Source organism: Arachis duranensis, chromosome 9, assembly GCF_000817695.3.
Source record: "Arachis duranensis cultivar V14167 chromosome 9, aradu.V14167.gnm2.J7QH, whole genome shotgun sequence".
Taxonomy (NCBI): domain Eukaryota; kingdom Viridiplantae; phylum Streptophyta; class Magnoliopsida; order Fabales; family Fabaceae; genus Arachis; species Arachis duranensis.
Window position 1 is genome coordinate 39,152,112 of NC_029780.3, and position 8,304 is coordinate 39,160,415.

Here is an 8,304-nt window from a genome sequence, read left to right on the forward strand (position 1 = left end):
AAGAGAGATTAACCTAAACCTAATCCTAATTCTAGAGAGAAGTGAGAGCTTCTCCCTCTAAAACTAACTCTAATTATGCTATATGCTAATATCCAATGATAATCCTCCTTTTTTCCCTCAATCCTTGATCCTTTTATTCCTTCTAGCAGCATTTGGCACCAAAATGGGTTCAGAAACCCTCTCAAATCGCCAGGCACGTGTTGCATTAATGAGGTCATGTGCCGTCATCGACGCGTGCGCGCACGGTACGCGTGCGCGTCCCTGGCCTGCTTCACAATGTGCGCGCGAGCGCCTTGTGCGCGTGCGCGTGCATGGCCTAGATCAATTCTTTGGCTTTTTGTGCTTCTCTCCACTTGCATGCTTTCTTCCTTGCTTCCTTTGATCCATGCTTAGCCTATTTCAACCTGAGATTACTAGCAAACACATCAAGGCATCTTATGGAATCAAAGAAGAACTAGAATTCATCAAAATAAGGCTTAAAAAGCATGTTTTTACACTTAAGCACAAATATGGGAGAGGTAACAAAACCATGCTAATTCATAGGCTAAATGTAACAAAAGGTTATCAAAATACTCTAAACTTAATACAAAATAAACCGTCAAATTGGGGTTTGTCAACCTCCCCACACTTAGACCTTAGCATGTCCTCATGCTAAAATAAGAAAGAACTAAGGGGTATGACATTTATTGAATGCAACTAAACTATATGAGTCCTATCTAAATGCAATCATCTAAGCAAATGCAAATGCTTAGTTCAAACATATCAAATTGCCAAGAGGCATGTGTAAGTACAATAGTTAGGGCAATAGGAATTAAGTCCAAACCACAATTGTATGGAATTATCAAAAAGAGTTCAAACTTGCAAAAATATAGATAATATGGGTGAATACATGTAATTGAACTTTTGAACCCTCACCGGATGTGTATCCGCTCTATTCACTCAAGTGTTTAAAGGGTTAATTCACTCAATTCTCTTCTATTCAAGCTTTCCAAAATTTGATTTTCTTATAACAATCAACATTATTCAATGCATGCCTACACTCATCATGAGGTCTTTCATTTTTAGTTGTAATGGGGTTAGGGTCAAGGTAGGATCATTTATGGCTAAGTGGACTAGGATTTGAATCTTTGATTAGCATAGACTCCCCCACCTAACTATATAATGACCTATACAAGTTCAAACTATTCTAACTACCCATCCTTCACTTTTTCTTACGTATTCATGCATTCTTATTTGATTCATAACACCTATGCATTGATTCCCCCCCTTTTTTTTTCTTCACTTTGGGACATTTTGTCCCTTTTTATATTTTTTTCTTTCTTTTTCATCATCATTTTCTTTTCTTTTCTCTTTTTTTTTCTTTTCATTTTTTTTTCTTTTTCTTCCAAACTATATACAAGAACATCAATGCATAAGGTCTCTATATTTAATCAATACATGAATATGTACCCAATTCCTAAAATATGAAAGTGTACTACCCCTTTTTATCCCCTCCAATGTTCCCAAGCCTTTCCAACTTTGAATAATAACCACTCTCACTAGCTTAGGCTAATCAAGGATCCAAACAAGGACTTTCATTGGTTTTCCGCCTTGGGCTTGTAATGTGCTAAAATGAGAATAAGTTGGTTAAGCATAGGCTCAAAATTGGCTAACAATGGAGAGTAGAAGGTTGGCTGTTTGGGTAAGTGGGCTAATGAAATAATGGCATCAATCATATAAATGTATAAATACAAGAGATAAATGGACATATAGAATCAAGCAAATCAAGGATTACAATCATAGAAAGAGAGCAATTTCACACAAGAATGGAAGATAAGTGGTTATAAAATGTAACCACATCAATAAGCTCAAGTCTCACAAGCTTGTGTTCTTAGTTCAATACATGCTTCACAAGGTATGAATTCAAGCAAGTTTCACCAAAAAATTTCCTTTCAATCAATTGGGTAATGCCCTATATTCAAATTTCTTGAAAAATTTCGATATTTGACTAAGCATTGTTGTGATTGAAAAATTCAAAAATTTTCTTAGTTCACCCCTTTCTTTTCCTTAAAACCAATTTCTTAAGCAAAAAGGGTGACTAAGTGTTTGCAATTCAAAGTATGAATTCTAATCACAACTATAAACTAAAAAGAAAGATAAGCAAAAATGCATAAAAAAGAACAAAAATGCATAAAGAAAAGTTCTATCATCTAAAACATCCAAAAATATCCAATAGCATCAAAATATCTAAAATCCAAAATACCAAAATAAGCGGTAAAAGTATCCAAAGTAAACTAAAAATGCATCAAAATGTATACAAAAGATATGCGACGTAAGATAACTAAGAGAGTAGCCGAAAAGTTCACCGGTCCCCAAATAATGCTACCGGTGTCCTCCCCACACTTAAGATCGAGCATCGTCCCCGATGCTAAACCGGAGGGTCAGTAGGGGGTACAACGGTAGGTGCCGAAACTGTCTGAGGCAGTGGAACTGGCTGTGGCTGTGGCTGTGGCTCTGTGGTGTCTGGGGCAGCTGGAGGAGCATCCTGCTAAATCGGTGCCTCCGCATCCTCCTCCTGATGATCCTGCTCATCGGAGGCCGGAGAGTCGGGAAGCGGAGGTAACTCAGCACCCAGGAAAATAAGTGCCTGGTCCATCCGATCCAATCGGCGTCTGACATGGCGTCTCTCGCGCTCCAAAAACTGGAAAAGACGCTGGACCAGTAAGTAGGTAGGCTCAGGTGCTGCTGGTGGAACTGTAGATGATGAGGGGGCAGCGGCTGTAGAAGAAGAAGGGGCTGCTGTAGGGGCTGACGGTGAAGGTGTCCCCACCACTGTCCTGGCCCTAGAACGGCGTCTAGTAGGGGGCCTCTCGTGCACCCAACCACCCCAAGGAATAGTAATCTCCCTGTCATCTGCATCAGGTGGTGGTGGTCGCACATCATCATCTAACCAAGGTACCTTAGCTAGGGCCGCCATACTCGTGACCAAAGTAGGAAATGGGAGTAGGCCACGAATATGCGCCCGCCACATACACTGTCGGATAAGCCTAGAAAAAGAGACATCCTTCCCCTCCATAACACACCCAATCAGTAGAAGCATCTCCATAGGGATCTCAGAGAAGTGGGTGGTAGGTAAGACATAGCATGCGAATATCATCTGCCAAGTCTTGGCCTCACGAGTCAGATGAGTAAAGAGCATCCCTTTTGGCTTAGTATTGTTTGCATCCATAACCCATGTGGCATCCGGTAACCCAATGACGCTCCTAAGTGCCTCATAATCAAAAGTCATGCTGTGTATGGCCAACTCGGCTTGCTGATGGGCACATAGCTCATCAGGGACATGCCGGCACTGTAACGCCTCCCCAATGGCAGTCTCGGTAATCATGACCTCTCTACCCCTCAGCTGGACCGAAGAAGTTGTAGTAAAATTCCTTTACCCAAGAGATGTTGATGTCCCCCAAATCACGGTCAACAAAGTCTATGCCCAACTCAAGGATCCGACCAGTAATCAACCGTCTCACATCATTAGGTAGGAGCAATTTCTTCTCAGTATTCAGCTTTGTTGTTCGATATTTGGAAAATCGAAGCTCACAGTAAAGATTGGGGAATTTGGCTGGGTCGGTAGAGGGTAACTGCTGATTTTCTTTTTCCTCATCATTTAATGGATTCTTGGCATAATGCTTGTAGATGGAGGGAATAGAGGGTGTAGAGAGTTTTCTTTTCTTGGAAGAGGTGGCAGTGGCTATAGCCTTTCCTTTATCCGACATCCTGAAAAAATATGATAGAATATATAAGACACTTAGCATGTAACAAAGAAGGCATGTTCAGAATATCAAGTGACTAATAAACAATCATGATGTGAACTGAATTTGAAAAGAGTTGGTAAACAAGTAAGCATACGTGAACAAGGAAACCAGAATGCAATATTCACTAAAGTCAACAACTCTTACTCAATAAGCAATAATATCATCATACTTTTGAAAGAATGGTTAGGGAGGGTTAAATGTGAGTAAAGGTTAATTGGTTAGAGAAATTAGTAATTAGTGGTATGATGATATTTAGGCTCAAATAAAAGAGAAGTTCTGGTTCATGTTCACCATGATTGGGGCGGATCTGGGAAGTCAAAAGGAAACGGAAATTAGCCCAAAGTACAATAGAGATTAAGATGAGAACAGATTTCTTGAAAATTGGGCAGCATTCCGGCTTGAAATTGGACGTTCCCAGATAGCAAAATAGTACAAATAGCAAGATGGCAACACCAAATAAACACAACAGCAGTGAAATAGTATGCAGGCAACACAAATTGCACAAAACAGTACCCCAAAAAGCAGCATACACACCCAAGCAGACAACCAGCAAATATGCACATGCGGAGCACTAATCAGGCCTAGAATCCTCTATCCAGTCCTAGCTACCTAACCGCAATTATTTCTATCTAACCTAACATGCAACATTCGAATTTAAACTAACTAACATGCAATTACAGTAATTAGCCGCGGTGGTGGCGACGGCGGTTTCTGCGACGGTGGGGTGGAGTGGATGAGTGGGAAAGAGAGAGAGAGAGAGAGAGAAAGAAAGAGAAAGAAGAGGGTTGGGTAGGAGGAGAAGAGAATGGACGGTCAATGGTGGGGGTTGGTCGTACGGTGGCGGCGATGGTGGAGCTGCGGCGGTTATGGAGGAGAAGAAGATGAAACTGAAAAGAGGGAGAAGAAGGAAGTGCGCTGCGGCGCAACGCTCTTCGCGCCTTAGGGTTGCCTCTCGTTTTTGAATCGACGCGGGCGCGCACCTTGCGCGTCCGCGTATATTGAGAAAACTTGGGATCCACGCGTGCGCGTACAACGCGCTTAAGCGTGGATGATCAAAATAGGCGAAGACGCGTGCGCGTACCATGCGCGCACGCGTGTAGGGGGTTGGGCTAGAGGCTTAGAGTTGGCCCAAGTCCGGCCTAACTCTCGGAAAAATGGCCTGGAAGTTGCGCTACGAGACCTGCGCGCGCGGCATGTACGCGTCCGCGCACATTGGGAAAATGGAGAATCATGCGCGAACGTGTAGTGTGCTCTAGCGTGGGCTGGCAGCTTAGGCAAGACCGCGTGCGCGTACAGTGCGCACACGCGTACATGAGGTTGGGCCTGAGGCTTAGAGTGGGCTTGAGGCACGCCCAACTCCGGGTCAGAAGCCTAGAGTGGTGGCAGCATGCAAGGACGCGCGCGCGGCAAGTGCGCGTCCGCGGACATTGACGAATTGTGATGAGGCGCGCTAGCGCGATGCGTGCGCTCGCGTCCATTCTTTCTTGGGCATATGGGCGCGCACGCGGCAAGTGCGCGTCCATGCGACTCGAGTTGGGCCTGGGGCCTAAAGCTGGCCCAGAGCCGGCTCAACTCTCTGGGGTTTGGCTAAAAAATTTGCAGCACCAAATCGGCGCGGACGCGGCAGATGCGCGTCCGCGTACATGTCCTTGTTCTCATGATCGGCGCGCACACACGTAGTCCGCGTCAGCGCGGGTCATGTTGGGCTCAGGGCATAAGGTTTGCCCAAGAGAGGCCCAACTCTCTGGGGTTTGTGGGTGATGTTGCAACCACACAGAGACGCGTGCGCGTACATGGTGCGCACGCGTCCACCCTTTTTCTTTTTTTTTTAGAAAAATTTTGCTGGGTGCTCCCCATACTGTTCACAACTCCTTATTGAATCAACCATCATACAATTCACAAAAATGCTATTTGATATTATTCATCTACTACTAAACACAACATACATGTGACTAAGCTAACAATTAAGTTGTACAAACAAATTTATGTGAAACCTCTACCCACAATGGTAACTCAAATCACTTATTGAGCAAATTTAAAAGAGAGTGGAAAGAGTTTACCATGGTGGGGTGTCTCCCACCTAGCACTTTTAGTTTAAGTCCTTAAGTTGGACATTTTGAGATGTTTGTTGTCATGGTGGCTTATGTTTGTGCTCATCCCTGAATCTCCAAGGATCTTTGCTCCTCAATTGGTTGACAGAATTTCCAACCAATTTCATCAAGCTTGGGCAGAGTTCTACCCAAGATATGAGGTCCCTTAGTTGGTCTTCATATAGCGAACTGGGATCCCATATCTTATCCTCGCACCCATCCGTGAGTTGAGTTTCATGATTTGTCCGTGCGGGTTGACACATGGAATTCTCTTTACTCCACCGATGCTTCCTTCTAAACCTATACAAAGTGCTTCTTGTCCCAACATCATCCCTATACTTTAAAGCTTTGACCTTAATGAGCTTAATTCCTAACTTGCAACCACTACATAACTCATTTTTGCTTTTAGTTCCACAGAGAGCTCTAAGTTGACCATCATTTTCAATTAAACCATATTCAAGTGAGAAAGTAAAGCTTAAGGATAGGAATTTTACCCACTTAAATGCTGTATTGGATGGTAACTTGGGACGGGAGGCTTCCCCACACTTAGACAATGCAAGGTCTACCTCCTTGTGCTATTCTTTAATTGTTTCCACCTCTTCGCAAGCTTCTTCAAATTTAACCTCATCCCCTTTGTTACGTGGTTTGGTGTTGTCTTCAAGAACTTCGTCTTGTCTAATGAGAGGTGATTCAGTTTTGGATAGAAATTCATTGATGAATGAGTTCATCTCTTGATCAACCTCTTCATATTCTTCAATTTCAATATACACCATGCCATTTTCGCTTTCCTTGGGAGGTTGTGCACATTCTTTCATAATTTCAACTTCGTGTCCAATGGGAGAGGATTCCATGATGGAGAAAAATTCATCCATGATTGAATCCATCTTTTGATAAGCCTCTTCCAAGTCTCCAACGATGATATGCCTTGGAGGTTGCGCACCCTCTTCAACATCAATATCAAGCTTCTTGAAAGAGGGCTCCATGATGCTACATTCCCATGGACTTTCAACATCTCCTAAATCTTCAACCACTTCTTCCCTTTCTTCAATGATCATAGGCTCCTCCAATTGTTCCAACACATAATTCGAGTCCTCCTTCTCCACCGAGGTTTCCCATTTCTCCTTCATGCTTTGCTCTTCTTTTGACTTTTCCCATGTGGTCACGGAAGTACCTTGAATATTCAAACATTGGTGGGCTAAAGTGTGCACCACCTTCGTCAAATTGGTTACAAACTCAAGTGTATCCCGCTTCATGGCCTCTTGTCCTTGAAGTAACAAAGTGAGAGAATCATCTAATGGGGCTTGTGGTGGGTAGGAAGGTTCATCATTTTGGAGAGGGGATTCATAATAGAAAGGTGGTTCTTCTTGATAAAGTTGTGGAGATTGTGTGTATTGGGGTGGTTCTTGGGAGTAATCTTGATAGGGTTGTGGTGGTTCTAAGGATTCTTGCTCAAAATGGTCATAAAAGTATGGTGTGGATGATTGGTCATATGATGGATATGGATCATAGGAAGATGCTTGATGTGGCGAGGCTTGTGAGTATGGTTGAGGTTGATGTTGAGGATATGGTTCATAGGCATATGGTGGTGGTTCTTGAAAGTCACAAGGTGATTCACCATAGCCATTGGATTGATATGCATCATAAAATGGCTCTTCTTCATAGTGTATTGGTGGAGGTTGTTGCCATGAAGATTGGTCATATGCATATGGCTTCTCCCACCTTTGATTGTTCCATCCTTGATACACATCCTTATTGAAGCTCTCATTACCTACAACATCATTAGAACCAAACTCATAGCCAAAGTGAGAATTCATGGTGGAAAGAGAAAATAAAATTCTACACTAGCAAATGGAGTAAAAAGCAAAATATTTACACTATTCACATATGTACAATAACCAATAACATAACACCATTGCAACTTCCCGGCAACGGCGCCATTTTGATGATTAGATTTTTGACGGTTTAGAATTTCACTAATGAAATCTCGTTGTAAAGTATAGTTTCTAAACCAAACAATAATCCTTTCATGCAAAAAGTTATTTGTCACTAGTACAAACCCCTAAATTTATAAACCGAAGTATTGAACCTCGGGTCGTTCTCCCTAGGAACTACAATAAAGTGTCTTGTTATTGGTTTGAGTTGTTTTGGGGTTTTGATAAGAGGCATGAAAGTAAATGGCAATGAAAGTAAACTAACAACTATAAAAGACTCTTGGCAAGGTATGAAAACTAGAAGTCCTATCCTAGTTATCCTTCTCAATTGTGATGAGAATTGTTCATTACTACCACTTAGTTAACCTCTAACCATGAAGGAGAGTCAAGTGGATGAATCAATTTGATTCCTCAAGTCCTAATCAACTCCTAAAGGAAAGACTAGCTTTAGAGGCATTCAAATCAATTAGCAACTTCTAATTATCAATCAACAAAGGA